General features: G+C 56.4%; 1 pseudogene; it reads right to left on the reverse strand.

Annotated features, from left to right (window-relative positions):
• Positions 1-916: 916 nt before the first annotated feature.
• LOC140896768 (cathepsin G-like) lies at positions 917-13,032 on the reverse strand (annotated as a pseudogene).
• Positions 13,033-16,758: the final 3,726 nt, after the last annotated feature.

Genomic DNA, 16,758 nt, shown 5'->3' on the forward strand with positions numbered 1-16,758 from the left:
TCTCTAGCATGTCTTTTTATCTACAGATGTGATTGCATGAGAGTAGAGACAGTTCAAATATTTGGAAAGAAATATGTTTTCTGTAAATAATAGACTTTTTTCAACTTTGGCAACTTCACTAAAATGTTTTCTGTTTGGAAGTGTTTCCTTTTTTTGTTTGTGAAGCACTTGGTAGGGTTAGACAGAGTTTGGTAGAGTTGTGTTTCAGTTGGATAGCATTTCAATTGAGTGGATGTTGGTACGGATGAGTTTGGATAGAGTTTAGTAGGACAGGGGGTATGTTGGGTAGAGCTGGATAGGACAGGAGTTAATTTAGTAGAGATTTGGGAGAGTTGGTAAAGTTTAGGGAGAGTTGGGGTTGGGGAGAGTTTTACAGGACAGGGGTTAAGTTTGATAGAGTTGCATAGGGTTGTTGGGGGTGAGTTTAGTGTAGAGTTGGTAGGTTTGTGTAGGGTGGGGTTTGCATTTGGGGTAGGGTTGTGTTGGTAGGGTTGAGTTTGGGGTAGAGTTGTGTTGTGTTGTGTTGGCCAGGGTTTTGAGATGAAGGAACGTCAATAGCCATGTATAATAATGTATCTTGGCCAAGCTAGTGGGAGCTGTGATGTGCTGGTCTCATGATCGCCTCACTCTTTGGGCCAATCTGCTGTCTCCATCAACACCCCGTCTCCTGAGCTGGGCTAGGTTGGTAGAGGATCACTGTGCAATTAGATATTTAGCCCTGGAAACCACCTCCCACTTCCCTCCCAGCAGCTGCCTCCTGGAACCAAGGAGCCTCTAGGTCAGCAGGATACTTACCCGATAAGGTAATTTCCCCAGGCTGGGCTTCACCACACACAACATTGATGAGAGATTGTACCTATGGTTCAACTGACACATGTCGTCCTTCATGACCTCCAGGTCCACCTCACGGAGAGTATCAGTTCTTTAGTTCCAGCCAGTCTGACCGCATCCAGCCACGCTTCACATGGATCCTGGTCTCACCCTGGACTTGGTCTTTGGCAGAGCGATGAGCCGCACCCAGCTGCCATGGATGTGAAGGAAAACAGGGAACCAGATCAGCACTGGGCTTGGAGATGGGAGGGGCCAACACGTCCTAACAGAGGAAAATGGAGATGTGTCCAATGCTTGAGTGTGAGGTCGCTGGGGGTGGGGTGATGGAATGGGGATGGTACTTGCAGCAGTGGAAGGTCACTCAGGGCGGGGTGATGTGAGAGAGGGGTGGTACCTGCACCAGTGTGAGGGCACTGGAGGTGAGATAATGGGATGGGTTGGTATCTGCACCTGTGTGAGGGTCCCGGCTGTGAGGTGATGGAATGGGGGTGCTACCTGCAGCAGCATGATGTCATTGTTAATGTTCTCACTGTTGTATTGCGGGTGGGGAATCTGGCGACGCATGGGATCTCTTGTTGGCTCTGTTCCTGTTTGCTAATGTTATGGGCTCCCAGCTTGACAGTGATCTCGCTGTAAAAGCCAAGAGCAATACCTGGGGCATTAGGGGCAGGAGCATACGTGTGGTGGGGGATGGGCACATGTGGGTCTGACTCATGTACAGTGACATGGAGGGGACAGGGCAGTCTGGGGTTCTCATGCAGAGATCTCGGATTCAGCTTCTGACCTGCACTGTATATAGCACTGTAAACCTTGCCAACTCTGATCTGGCACCAGGGCTGGGGACTGGCTGGCTGAGGAGGGCAGGAAAAGGCATGAGCTGCCTTTCCCCTCTAGGCAGTGCTGGCTACAGCAGAAAACACCTGCCCAGTGGCTTCAGGGTCCCAGCCTGTGTCTGCACCAGCCCCTTGTGCTGTTCTCCTGAGCTGCTTCACTCCCCATTGTCCTCCCAGCCCCTGGGTCTCAGCTCTCCTGCACCCCAGTAATCTCTCCCCAGTTAGATCCAGACAGGAGTCTATTCCTAGCTCCCCCAAGCCCAGATCCTTGCCGAGCTGTCCTGAGATTCTGAGCCCCTCCCTGCCCTGATCTGGCCAATGGGCCAGACCCCCAGTTGCTGTCAATGGCCTAACTCCATAGATTTTCCCAGCGCTGGATCTGGACCATGGTTTGCAGAGACCCCTAGGCTCTGCTCTCCCAGCATGTGGTACTAGTTGCTCTTTCCCTGTAACCTACGATGGCGCTAGATCTCCCAGCTCCCCCATCACTCGCTAACGTCCGACCTGCCCCGACAGAAGAGCCAGTCTGAGTCCTGGTCTACACTAGGATTTTAGGTCGAATTTAGCAGCGTTAAATCGATTTAAACCTGCACCCGTCCACACAGTGAAGCCCTTTATTTCGACTTAAAGGGCTCTTAAAATCGATTTCCTTACTCCACCCCTGACAAGTGGATTAGCGCTTAAATCGACGTTCCCGGCTCGAATTTGGGGTACTGTGGACACAATTCGATGGTATTGGCCTCCGGGAGCTATCCCAGAGTGCTCCATTCTGACCGCTCTGGACAGCACTCTCAACTCAGATGCACTGGCCAGGTAGACAGGAAAAGAACCGCAAACTTTTGAATCTCATTTCCTGTTTGGCCAGCGTGGCAAGCTGCAGGTGACCATGCAGAGCTCATCAGCACAGGTGACCATGATGGAGTCCCAGAATCGCAAAAGAGCTCCAGCATGGACCGAACGGGAGGTACGGGATCTGATCGCTGTTTGGGGAGAGGAATCCGTGCTATCAGAACTCCGTTCCAGTTTTCGAAATGCCAAAACCTTTGTGAAAATCTCCCAGGGCATGAAGGACAGAGGCCATAACAGGGACCCGAAGCAGTGCCGCGTGAAACTGAAGGAGCTGAGGCAAGCCTACCAGAAAACCAGAGAGGCAAACAGCCGCTCTGGGTCAGAGCCCCAAACATGCCGCTTCTATGATGAGCTGCATGCCATTTTAGGGGGTTCAGCCACCACTACCCCAGCCGTGTTGTTTGACTCCTTCAATGGAGATGGAGGCAATACGGAAGCAGGTTTTGGGGACGAAGAAGATGATGATGAGGAGGAGGTTGTAGATAGCTCACAGCAAGCAAGCGGAGAAACCGGTTTTCCCGACAGCCAGGAACTGTTTCTCACCCTAGACCTGGAGCCAGTACCCCCCGAACCCACCCAAGGCTGCCTCCTGGACCCAGCAGGTGGAGAAGGGACCTCTGGTGAGTGTACCTTTTAAAATGCTATACATGGTTTAAAAGCAAGCATGTGAAAGGATTACTTTGCCCTGGCATTTGCGGTTCTCCTAGATGTAGTCCTAAAGCCTTTGCAAAAGGTTTCTGGGGAGGGCAGCCTTATTTCGTCCTTCATGGTAGGACACTTTACCACTCCAGGCCAGTAACACGTACTCGGGAATCACTGTAGAACAAAGCATTGCAGTGTATGTTTGCTGGCATTCAACCAAAATCCGTTCTTTATCTCTCTGTGTTATCCTCAGGAGAGTGAGATATAATTCATGGTCACCTGGTTGAAATAGAGTGCTTTTCTTCAGGGACACTCAGAGGTGCCCGTTCCTGCTGGGCTGTTTGCCTGTGGCTGAACAGAAATGTTCCCCGCTGTTAGCCACAGGGAGGGGGGAAGGTTGAGGGGGTAGTCACGCGGTGGGAGGAGGCAAAATGCGACCTTGTAACGAAAGCACACGTGCTATGTATGTAATGTTAACAGCAAGGTTTACCCTGAAAGAGTGTAGCGACTGTTTTATAAAATGTGTCTTTTTAAATACCGCTGTCCCTTTTTTTTTCTCCACCAGCTGCATGTGTTTCAATGATCACAGGATCTTCTCCTTCCCAGAGGCTAGTGAAGCTTAGAAAGAAAAAAAAACGCACTCGCGATGAAATGTTCTCCGAGCTCATGCTGTCCTCCCACACTGACAGAACACAGACGAATGCGTGGAGGCAAATAATGTCAGAGTGCAGGAAAGCACAAAATGACCGGGAGGAGAGGTGGAGGGCTGAAGAGAGTAAGTGGCGGGCTGAAGAGAGTAAGTGGCGGGCTGAAGACAGGGCTGAAGCTCAAATGTGGCGGCAGCGTGATGAGAGGAGGCAGGATTCAATGCTGAGGCTGCTGCAGGACCAAACCAGAATGCTCCAGTGTATGGTTGAGCTGCAGCAAAGGCAGCTGGAGCACAGACTGCCACTGCTGCCCCTCTGTAACCAACCGCCCTCCTCCCCAAGTTCCATAGCCTCCACACCCAGACGCCCAAGAACGCGATGGGGGGGCCTCCGGCCAACCAGCCACTCCACCACAGAGGATTGCCCAAAAAAAAGAAGGCTGTCATTCAATAAATTTTAAAGTTGTAAACTTTTAAAGTGCTGTGCTTAAAGTGCTGTGTGGCATTTTCCTTCCCTCCTCCACCACCCCTCCTGGGATACCTTGGTAGTCATCTCCCTATTTGTGTGATGAATGAATAACGAATGCATGACTGTGAAGCAGCAATGACTTTATTGCCTCTGCAAGCGGTGATTAAAGGGAGGAGGGGAGGGTGGTTAGCTTACAGGGAAGTAGAGTGAACCAAGGGGCGGGGGGTTTCATCAAGGAGAAACAAACAGAACTTTCACACCGTAGCCTGGCCAGTCATGAAACTGGTTTTCAAAGCTTCTCTGATGCGTACCACACCCTCCTGTGCTCTTCTAACCGCCCTGGTGTCTGGCTGCGCGTAACCAGCAGCTAGGCGATTTGCCTCAGCCTCCCACCCCGCCATAAACGTCTCCCCCTTACTCTCACAGATATTGTGGAGCACACAGCAAGCAGCAATAACAGTGGGAATATTGGTTTCGCTGAGGTCTAAGCGAGTCAGTAAACTGCGCCAGCGCGCCTTTAAACGTCCAAATGCACATTCTACCACCATTCTGCACTTGCTCAGCCTGTAGTTGAACAGCTCCTGACTACTGTCCAGGCTGCCTGTGTACGGCTTCATGAGCCATGGCATTAAGGGGTAGGCTGGGTCCCCAAGGATACATATAGGCATTTCAACATCCCCAACAGTTATTTTCTGGTCTGGGAATAAAGTCCCTTCCTGCAGCTTTTGAAACAGACCAGAGTTCCTGAAGATGCGAGCATCATGCACCTTTCCCGGCCATCCCACGTTGATGTTGGTGAAACGTCCCTTGTGATCCACCAGAGCTTGCAGCACTATCGAAAAGTACCCCTTGCGGTTTATGTACTCGGCGGCTTGGTGCTCCGGTGCCAAGATAGGGATATGGGTTCCGTCTATAGCCCCACCACAGTTAGGGAATCCCATTGCAGCAAAGCCATCCACTATGACCTGCACATTTCCCAGGGTCACTACCCTTGATATCAGCAGATCTTTGATTGCGTGAGCTACTTGCATCACAGCAGCCCCCACAGTAGATTTGCCCACTCCAAATTGATTCCCAACTGACCGGTAGCTGTCTGGCACTGCAAGCTTCCACAGGGCTATCGCCACTCGCTTCTCAACTGTGAGGGCTGCTCTCATCCTGGTATTCATGCGCTTCAGGGCAGGGGAAAGCAAGTCACAAAGTTCCATGAAAGTGCCCTTACGCATGCGAAAGTTTCGCAGCCACTGGGAATCGTCCCAGACCTGCAACACTATGCGGTCCCACCAGTCTGTGCTTGTTTCCCGAGCCCAGAATCGGCGTTCCACAGCATGAACCTGCCCCATTAGCACCATGATGCATGCATTGTCAGGGCCCATGCTTTCAGAGAAATCTGTGTCCATGTCCTGATCACTCACGGGACCGCGCTGACGTCGCCTCCTCGCCCGGTATCGCGTTGCCATGTTCTGGTGCTGCATATACTGCTGGATAATGCGTGTGGTGGTTGATGTGCTCCTAATTGCCAAAATGAGCTCAGCGGCCTCCATGCTTGCCTTGGTATGGCGTCCGCACAGAAAAAAGGCGCGGAACGATTGTCTGCCGTTGCTCTGACGGAGGGAGGGGCGACTGACGACACGGCTTACAGGGTTGGCTTCAGGGAGCTAAAATCAACAAAGGGTGTGCCTGTACATCAAGGAGTATTTCAGGCAGGACTGCACGGAGGGTTCCAATAAGAAATGGTGCACCTAAGTTATCGTTGTTATTGGAACAAGGAGGTTAGCCTGGCCTCTGATTGATACATGGCTAGATTTACCTCGCTGCACCTTCTCTGTGAGTGACTGCAGTGTGATCTAGACAGGGGAGGAGGAAAATGAGTACAAAACAAATCTGGTCTATTTCTTGTTCTGACCCACTCCATCTATCTTTTACATCTTTGGCTGGCAGCAGACGGTGCAGAAGGACTGCATGCCATCCACATCTCATGGCTGCTTGGCAGAAGATGGTACAGTACGACTGCTAGCCATCTTCATCTCTTGCCTGCCTGGCAGAAGATGGTACAGTACGACTGCTAGCAGTCCGTATCGCCTGCCCGCTCACCATAAGACGGTTCAATAGGACTGCAGGACTAAAGAGAATGACCTGGTCAAGTCACTCTAAATTTAGTCCCTGCACCCATGTCTGCCCAGGCGCTCCCAGCCGACGTGGCCAGGAGCACCTCGGACACGACGAGGACGACTACCAATCGTATTGCACCGTCTGCTGCCAGAAGGCAATGGGTTGCTGCTACTGTGCTGCAAAGCCGTACCGCGTCTGCCAGCACCCAGGAGACATAGGGTGACGGTTACCTGAGCTGGCTCCATGCTTGCCGTGGTATGGTGTCTGCACAGGTAACTCATGAAAAAAGGCGCGAAATGATTGTCTGCCCTTGCTTTCACGGAGGGAGGGAGGGAACGGGGGCCTGACGACACGTACCCAGAACCACCCGCGACAATGTTTTAGCCCCATCAGAGTGCTCCATTGTGAGTGCTCTGGACAGCACTCTCAGATGCCCGATTGTTTGCCATTGCTCTGATGCTGGGAGGGGCGCTTACAGGGTTGGCTTCAGGGAGCTAAAATCAACAAAGGGGGTGGCTTTACATCAAGGAGTATTTCAGGCAGGACTTCACGGAGGGTTCCAATAAGAAATGGTGCACCTAAGTTATTGTCGTTATTGGAACAAGAAGGTTAGCCTGGCCTCTGATTGATACATGGCTAGATTTACCTCGCTGCACCTTCTCTGTAAGTGACTGCAGTGTGATCTAGAAGAATGAGTCCCCTAGACAGGGGAGGGGGGGAAGCAAATCTGGTCTATTTCTTGTTTTGATCCACTCCATCTATCTTTTACATCTTTGGCTGGCAGCAGACGGTGCAGAAGGACTGCATGCCATCCACATCTCATGGCTGCTCGGCAGAAGATGGTACAGTACGACTGCTAGCAGTCCGTATCGCCTGCCCGCTCACCATAAGACGGTTCAATAGGACTGACTGCAGGACTAAAGAGAATGACCTGCTCAAGTCACTCCAAATTTAGTCCCTGCGCCCATGTCTGCCCAGGCGCTCCTGATCGACCTCACAGAGGCGACCAGGAGCACCTCAGACATGACGATGACGGCTACCAGTCGTACTGTACCGTCTGCTGCCACAAGGCAAGGGGTTGCTGCTCCTGTGTAGCAATGCCGTACCGCGTCTGCCAGCACCCAGGAGACATAGGGTGACGGTTACCTGAGCGGGCTCCATGCTTGCCGTGGTATGGCGTCTGCACAGGTAACTCAGGAAAAAAGGCGCGAAATGATTGTCTGCTCTTGCTTTCACGGGGGGAGGGAGGGAACGGGGGCCTGACGATATGTACCCAGAACCACCCACGACAATGTTTTAGCCCCATCAGGCATTGGGATATCAACCCAGAATTCCAATGGGCAGCGGAGACTGCGGGAACTGTGGGATAGCTACCCACAGTGCAACGCTCCGGAAGTCGACGCTTGCCTCGGTACTGTGGAAGCGCTCCGCCGAGTTAATGCACTTAATGCACTTAGAGCATTTTCTGTGGGGACACACACACTCGAATATATAAAAGCGATTTCTAAAAAACCGACTTCTATAAATTCGACCTAATTTCGTAGTGTAGACATACCCTTAGAAGAGAAGTGTGAAAAAGCTGGGCTGGATTAGCCTAAAATGCAGGCTGAGATGGGGTCTGATTAATCTCGATATTAGTGGTGAGGAGGGTGGAGAGTTTTTGGAACGTCAGTCAACCTTGTATGGGGAGAGGGGGCTGTAGAGTTTGGATGGTCTCCTCCTCAGGAGACAGGGGGACAGGGGGATGGGATGGGAGTGGAACTTGCAGCAGTGTGAGGTCACCGGGGGCGGGGGGATGGGATGGGGACGGTACCGGCAGCAGTGTGAGGTCACCGGGGCGGGGGGATGGGATGGGGCGGTACCGGCAGCAGTGTGAGGTCACCGGGGCGGGGGGATGGGATGGGGCGGTACTGGCAGCAGTGTGAGGTCACCGGGGCGGGGGGATGGGATGGGGCGGTACCGGCAGCAGTGTGAGGTCACCGGGGCGGGGGGATGGGATGGGGCGGTACTGGCAGCAGTGTGAGGTCACCGGGGCGGGGGGATGGGATGGGGCGGTACCGGCAGCAGTGTGAGGTCACCGGGGCGGGGGGATGGGATGGGGCGGTACCGGCAGCAGTGTGAGGTCACCAGGGGCGGGGGATGGGATGGGGCGGTACCTGCAACAGTGTGAGGTCACTGAGGCGGGGTGATGGGATGGGGGCGGTACCTGCAGCAGTGTGAGGTCACCGGGGCAGGGGGATGGGATGGGGACGGTACCTGCAGCAGTGTGAGGTCACCGGGGGCGGGGGGATGGGATGGGGACGGTACCTGCAACAGTGTGAGGTCACCAGGGGTGGGGGGATGGGATGGGGCGGTACCTGCAGCAGTGTGAGGTCACCAGGGGTGGGGGGATGGGATGGGGCGGTACCTGCAGCAGTGTGAGGTCACCGGGGCGGGGGGATGGGATGGGGCGGTACCGGCAGCAGTGTGAGGTCACCGGGGTGGGGGGATGGGATGGGGCGGTACCTGCAGCAGTGTGAGGTCACCGTGGGCGGGGGGATGGGATGGGGCGGTACCGGCAGCAGTGTGAGGTCACCGGGGGCGGGGGGATGGGATGGGGACGGTACCGGCAGCAGTGTGAGGTCACCGGGGCGGGGGGATGGGATGGGGCGGTACCTGCAGCAGTGTGAGGTCACCGGGGCGGGGGGATGGGATGGGGCCAGTATCGGCAGCAGTGTGAGGTCACCGGGGCGGGGGGATGGGATGGGGACGGTATCGGCAGCAGTGTGAGGTCACCGGGGCGGGGGGATGGGATGGGGCGGTACCGGCAGCAGTGTGAGGTCACCGGGGCGGGGGGATGGGATGGGGCGGTACCGGCAGCAGTGTGAGGTCACCGGGGCGGGGGGATGGGATGGGGCGGTACCGGCAGCAGTGTGAGGTCACCGGGGCGGGGGGATGGGATGGGGCGGTACCGGCAGCAGTGTGAGGTCACCGGGGCGGGGGGATGGGATGGGGCCAGTATCGGCAGCAGTGTGAGGTCACCGGGGTGGGGGGATGGGATGGGGCGGGTACCGGCAGCAGTGTGAGGTCACCGGGGCGGGGGGATGGGATGGGGCGGTACCTGCAGCAGTGTGAGGTCACCGGGGCGGGGGGATGGGATGGGGCGGTACCGGCAGCAGTGTGAGGTCACCGGGGCGGGGGGATGGGATGGGGCGGTACCGGCAGCAGTGTGAGGTCACCGGGGCGGGGGGATGGGATGGGGACGGTATCGGCAGCAGTGTGAGGTCACCGGGGCGGGGGGATGGGATGGGGCGGTACCGGCAGCAGTGTGAGGTCACCGGGGCGGGGGGATGGGATGGGGCGGTACCGGCAGCAGTGTGAGGTCACCGGGGCGGGGGGATGGGATGGGGCGGTACCGGCAGCAGTGTGAGGTCACCGGGGCGGGGGGATGGGATGGGGCGGTACCGGCAGCAGTGTGAGGTCACCGGGGCGGGGGGATGGGATGGGGCCAGTATCGGCAGCAGTGTGAGGTCACCGGGGTGGGGGGATGGGATGGGGCGGTACCGGCAGCAGTGTGAGGTCACCGGGGTGGGGGGATGGGATGGGGCGGTACCGGCAGCAGTGTGAGGTCACCGGGGTGGGGGGATGGGATGGGGCGGTACCGGCAGCAGTGTGAGGTCACCGGGGCGGGTGATGGGATGGGGGCGGTACCGGCAGCAGTGTGAGGTCACCGGGGCGGGGGGATGGGATGGGGCGGTACCGGCAGCAGTGTGAGGTCACCGGGGCAGGGGGATGGGATGGGGGAGGTACCTGCAGCTGTGTGAGGTCACTGGGGGCAGGGGGATGGGATGGGGCGGTACCGGCAGCAGTGTGAGGTCACCGGGGCGGGGGGATGGGATGGGGCGGTACCGGCAGCAGTGTGAGGTCACCGGGGCGGGGGGATGGGATGGGGCGGTACCGGCAGCAGTGTGAGGTCACCGGGGCGGGGGGATGGGATGGGGGCGGTACCGGCAGCAGTGTGAGGTCACCGGGGCGGGGGGATGGGATGGGGCCAGTATCGGCAGCAGTGTGAGGTCACCGGGGTGGGGGGATGGGATGGGGCGGTACCGGCAGCAGTGTGAGGTCACCGGGGTGGGGGGATGGGATGGGGCGGTACCGGCAGCAGTGTGAGGTCACCGGGGTGGGGGGATGGGATGGGGCGGTACCGGCAGCAGTGTGAGGTCACCGGGGCGGGTGATGGGATGGGGGCGGTACCGGCAGCAGTGTGAGGTCACCGGGGCGGGCAATGGGATGGGGCGGTACCGGCAGCAGTGTGAGGTCACCGGGGCAGGGGGATGGGATGGGGGAGGTACCTGCAGCTGTGTGAGGTCACTGGGGGCAGGGGGATGGGATGGGGCGGTACCGGCAGCAGTGTGAGGTCACCGGGGCGGGGGGATGGGATGGGGCGGTACCGGCAGCAGTGTGAGGTCACCGGGGCGGGGGGATGGGATGGGGCGGTACCGGCAGCAGTGTGAGGTCACCGGGGCGGGGGGATGGGATGGGGCGGTACCGGCAGCAGTGTGAGGTCACCGGGGCGGGGGGATGGGATGGGGCGGTACCGGCAGCAGTGTGAGGTCACCGGGGCGGGGGGATGGGGTGGGGCGGGTACCGGCAGCAGTGTGAGGTCACCGGGGCGGGGGGATGGGATGGGGCGGTACCGGCAGCAGTGTGAGGTCACCGGGGCAGGGGGATGGGATGGGGGCGGTACCGGCAGCAGTGTGAGGTCACCGGGGCGGGGGGATGGGATGGGGCGGTACCGGCAGCAGTGTGAGGTCACCGGGGCGGGTGATGGGATGGGGCGGTACCGGCAGCAGTGTGAGGTCACCGGGGCGGGGGGATGGGATGGGGCGGTACCGGCAGCAGTGTGAGGTCACCGGGGCGGGGGGATGGGATGGGGCGGTACCGGCAGCAGTGTGAGGTCACCGGGGCGGGGGGATGGGGTGGGTACAATACGGTGCCAGTAGGTGGGACATAATACTACACATAATAGTACACCGGCAGCAGCATGAGGTCATTATTACGGGTCTCTCTGTTGTATTGCGGATGGGGGATCCGGCGGCGCACGGAGAGTTTCTGTTGGCTCGGTTCCCCTTGGTTAATGTCATGGGCTCCCAGGCACACACTGATCTTGCTGTAAAAGCCAAGAGCAAGACATGGGCACTTGGGGCAGGAGTGTACTGAGGTGAGGGCTGGGCACATGTTGGTCTGACATAAGTACTGATCTTGTGGGGACAGGGCAGCATGGGACACTCAGACAGTGATCTCAGATGCCTTCATTCCCCTTGACCCCTGGGTCTCAGCTCCCCTCCAGCCAGGGGACCCTGCCCAGCTAGATCCAGACAGGGGTCTATGCCCAGTTGCCCCCACCCCGGAGCCCTGCAGAGCTGTCCTTGGGTTGTGAGACCCTCCCTGCCCCGATCAGGACAGTGGGCCAGCGCCCAGCTGGTGTCAACAGGACATAGCTCCATTGGTGTCAATGGGGCCAGACCCCAGCTAGTGCCAATGGCTGTGGCTCCATTGACTTACCCAGTGTTGGAGCTGGACCATGGTTTGCAGAGGCCCCTAGAGACAGGCTGACGCCCTCTGAGCAGCTCAGACCCCTGGGCTCTGCTCTCCCAGCCTGTCACACTAACTGCTCCTTCCCTGCAACCTACGACGGTGCCAGAGCTCCCAGCTCCCCGATCACCCTCTAACCCCGACCGGCCCCGACATCCCCAGCACAGAGGCGCTTACTCTCCATTGCAGTGAGCGGCCGTCAGCACGAAGTTCTCCACCACCAGGAACCCTCCACAGTGAGACCTCTTGTCTCCGCGACGTATATCCAGACAGGCCATGTATGGCCTGGAGTGGGGCTGGGCTTCCCAGCCTCCGATGATCTCACCTGAGGGGGTGGGGGAACAGATTCATATAAAGAGCCCCATTGTTTCCCTGGCCCAGGCTGGGGTCAATCTCCCCATCCCAGGTGCGTAGATGTATTTAACAAATGGCTGTTATTTGCATGAGGGTTGCACCTAGACTGAGATCCAGGATGCCATTGTCCCAGGTGCTGCGCAGAAGCTAACCGAGATCAGGGACCCCATTGTTTCAGGCCTTTCACTGACCGACAACACAGCCCCAGAGAGCATCCAGTTCAAACAGACACAGACAGAATCATTCTTCACATTATACTGATGGGGAAACTGAGGCCCAGGGAGCTCGTCCCTGGACCTGCCTAAGGGATTTGGGTGCCCATCAGCAATCCATGCAAACTCCTGTCCACAGAAATGCTGGGCAGAGTTGGGAACTGGTCCCAGATTTCTTGGGTCCCAGCCCTGTGCCTTAGCCCCACGACTGGCTTCCCAGTGTGGGGCACAGAATGGCAGTGGTGTCGCAAAGGAGCCTGTGAGCACTGGGTCACGCAACCCTTGGGCTGCTCTGAGAGCCCCAGCTGCACTCAAGAGAGGCTGCAGGGTTTGCTACAGCCCCTTGGCCCCAGCAGGATCAGGGGGAGACCCTCACAGCTCCACACAGCTCCCCCTGCTGGGTGAGGGCCCCACTCCCCATGGGCTCTGATCCCACCCCAACTTACCAGCCTCAGCCCCAGGGGGCAGGAGAAAGGCCATGGGGAGCAGGACCAGGATCAAGAGCTGCATCATCAGAGCCATCCAGGGATGGGCACGGAGCCTTTGCCTCAGCCCCGGGGGTTATATGGACCAGGGAAAGGGAGGGAAGGGCAGCGACTGGCAACCACAGAGACGTGTACCCTGCTGCCCAGAAACCCCCACCCCGGATGGTCCAGGGGTGGAGATGCTGATAGGAGAAGCCTGCAGCCACAGCTGTGCCCACATCAGGGTGGGGGGGCTTCCTCCCTGATCTGGTGCCAGCCCGGCCTGGCTGCGGATGTGGTTAATCCTGCCCCCTCCCTGCTACGGGTGAAGAAACACTCCTGGGCTTCTCTGCACCGAGATACCCAGACCCATAGATTTCAAGGCCAGAAGGGACCATTGTGACCTTCCAACCTGACCCCCTGGGCACCCATAGCCAGAATCCACCCAGCTACTCCTGCCTCCACCATGGGTCCAGGACTGTTAGAATCATAGAATCATAGAATATCAGGGTTGGAAGGGACCCCAGAGGGTCATCTAGTCCAACCCCCTGCTCAAAGCAGGACCAATTCCCAGTTAAATCATCCCAGCCAGGGCTTTGTCAAGCCTGACCTTAAAAACCTCTAAGGAAGGAAATTCTACCACCTCCCTAGGTAACGCATTCCAGTGTTTCACCACCCTCTTAGTGAAAAAGTTTTTCCTAATATCCAATCTAAACCTCCCCCACTGCAACTTGAGACCATTACTCCTCGTTCTATCATCTGCTACCATTGAGAACAGTCTAGATCCATCCTCTTTGGAACCCCCTTTCAGGTAGTTGAAAGCAGCTATCAAATCCCCCCTCATTCTTCTCTTCTGCAGGCTAAACAATCCCAGCTCCCTCAGCCTCTCCTCATAACTCATGTGTTCCAGTCCCCTAATCATTTTGTTGCCCTTCGCTGGACTCTCTCCAATTTATCCACATCCTTCTTGTAGTGTGGGGCCCAAAACTGGACACAGTACTCCAGATGAGGCCTCACCAATGTCGAATAGAGTCGAACATTGTTCCAATGGCTCCGTGTTCAATGTCTGTATATTAGTCTCAGCCAGACCTTTTCTGACTCCAGCTCAGAAATGATAACGTGATCATTGAACATCGTCTGCTCTACATGAACCCATGTTGGCTGGCATTAACTTTGTTTCCATCCTTTAGTATCTGCCTATTGGTAGATCCAATCTCAGCCATTCCATTATTTGGCTCTGGATTCCCCTGTTGGAATTGGCATGTCTGATTAATGAGGGGTGGGACCTGTCCATCCAGATATCAGCAGATCTGTGTGTTACCATGTAGAACCATTCCAGATCTGCTCTGTATCCATTCAAGATCAATACAGATGCATGAATTCCCAACCAACTCCATTTAAATTCAAGCTAGATTCATTTCAGTTGATGCTGTTCTAAATCTATCCATACCCATATAGCTACCTCTCGATACCTTCTAGATCAATGCACACCCCCGTACATCCATTCTAGAGCCATCTAGATTTCCATACATCCATTCTAGACCCATCTCCCCACCCTACCATTGATGGACCCACCCGCTATCTGGACCCTGCTGCTAGCTACAGGAGGGGTCACTGACCTGACTCGGGGCCAGCAGGGGGATTGGCTGGGAGCATCCATGTCTGGTCCCTGGGGAGGTGGGATGCAGGAATGACTGGATCAGTGATGCTCCTGGCTCTTTGTGTGTGAATCCCCGTAAGGGGACAGCACCTCCCCTGACAGGCCAAGGACCCCTTGGGTGGGGATGGGGCTGAGCCCCCTTGGGGGTTGAAAAACTCAGTGAGGCAGCAGAAGCAGGGGAGTTGTCTGTCTCTGACAATGTGGTGGTGGGGGGGTCAGAGACACTTTGGGTGTTACGTACACAATGTCTGGGGTGGGGCACTGGTATCCGGGTGATCACAGCCACCCACCTCTATCTCACACACAGGGGGACGGGGTGTGTTTTCTCACTCAGCACCGACACCGATCAGTGTTACCCACAGCCCATGGAAACAGGTGAGCTGGGGAAGGGCAGAACTTGGTGCTTGGAACAGTGACAGCAGCACAGAGATGCCCTAGAGGGGAAAGGCCCCACACCTCATTCTGCACCCCCTGAACCAGCCAGTCCCCTGCCATGGGGCTGGATCAGAGCTGCCCCCTCATAGGGGAAAGGCCCCATGTCCATTCCCCACCCCCCAGAGGCAGCCTATCCCCTGCCCCGGGCCCAGTATCAGTCTCACCAATGCTGCATAGAGAGGCAAAATCGTTTTCCTGCTCCTATGCCCCTGTTTTTACAGCCCAGGCTCTGGGCAGTTTTGCCCCAGCGGTGCATGGGGAGCTCATGGCACTGCTTGTTCACTGTATGCCCTCCTAGATCCTTTGCAGAGCCCCAGTTCTCCAGGAGAGAGTCCCAGCTCTGGGGAGGTGACCAAGTCCTTTGGGAGAATGTTTCATTGGCTGGATTCACACCCCTGGTGTGTGACTGGGCCCAACTCATCAAGTGCCCCAGCTCGACCCCTGTACCTTCCCCCGCCTTGTCAGCATTTACCGCACTGCCCAGTGTTGTGACAGCGGCAGATTTGATGGCAGCTTGAGCTGGGACACTGGGTGTGTTCAGTTTCAGGTGTGGCCAGAGTACCAGCCCCCTGTTGTGCTGGGTGCTGTACATTAATTATTAGGTGTATTACAGTAGCACCTAAGTGCCCCAACCATGGCACAGGACCCCACCATGCCAGGTGCTGAACAAACATAGATCACAGTGATGGCCCCTGGACTAGGTTTGTGATGCACCTTTGTTACAGGGGAGCTGTTGCAAACGGCAAAGAAGTTTGCCCCCTGCCTGAATAGCCCCTGGCTAGAGTTAGATGGGGAGAGAGTCATAGGGGCTTTCTGGGATCAGATCTTGACATCTGGGCTGAGATGTCTGATGGAGGGGGCTAGCCTGCCTGCTGTTTGTGACCCCTCTGTCCCAGAATACGTGCACAGAGTGGAAGAGGAATGATGTACAAGGGAAACGAAGAATACCCTGGTACTAATTTCTCCTTCAGTGGGCCTAAAGTGCACTCCTGTTGGCAGTGAGCTGGTCCAGGTGTCAGCAGTGGGATATCAGAGTCAGGAGAACTAACAATAAATGCAGTGATTCACTTTTTCACTCATGATTTTCCTTGTCTTTCTAGGAGACCCAGCATGAACTATTCCTAACCTAGGGGATTCATTCCCCACGGGGCTGAAACCAGACCATGGTTACACCTGCAAGGTACAACAATTGGCTGTGGGTCCGAGGCTGGGGGCATTCGTTCAATTCCCAGAAAGGTAACACTTCATTGTTTTGCAACTTCATTTTTATTCATTGCTGGTGAAGAGGCAGCGAGCAAAATGAGCAGGCCACATGGAAGGGCAGGGAAGGGGAGGTTAGAAGGAGGCTCTCAGAGCTGTCATTTCATCTGAAATCAGTTCAGGACATTTGCTAATTTCCTTTCCCATGAACAAACTCCCTCTGGCCTTGCCCGTCCTGGGAACATGTGGTTTGGAATGGGAAGTGGCCAGTGCAGGGTAACTAACACACGGGAAAGGCCCAGTGAGGACAGGGCAGGCTGCAGTTTTAACACAACTTAGTAAATTAGGTAACAATGTGGGCCTTCCCTAAATTGTCACTCGATCAGTTGAAATGGGGAAGACCTACAAACTTCCGAGTCCTCATGTCCGTTACTCCAGGGGCAAATAAACCAGCTGTTTCCGAAGCGAAGAGGCAGC

The sequence above is a fragment of the Lepidochelys kempii genome, chromosome 13 (genome assembly GCF_965140285.1).
Source record: "Lepidochelys kempii isolate rLepKem1 chromosome 13, rLepKem1.hap1, whole genome shotgun sequence".
NCBI lineage: Eukaryota > Metazoa > Chordata > Testudines > Cheloniidae > Lepidochelys > Lepidochelys kempii.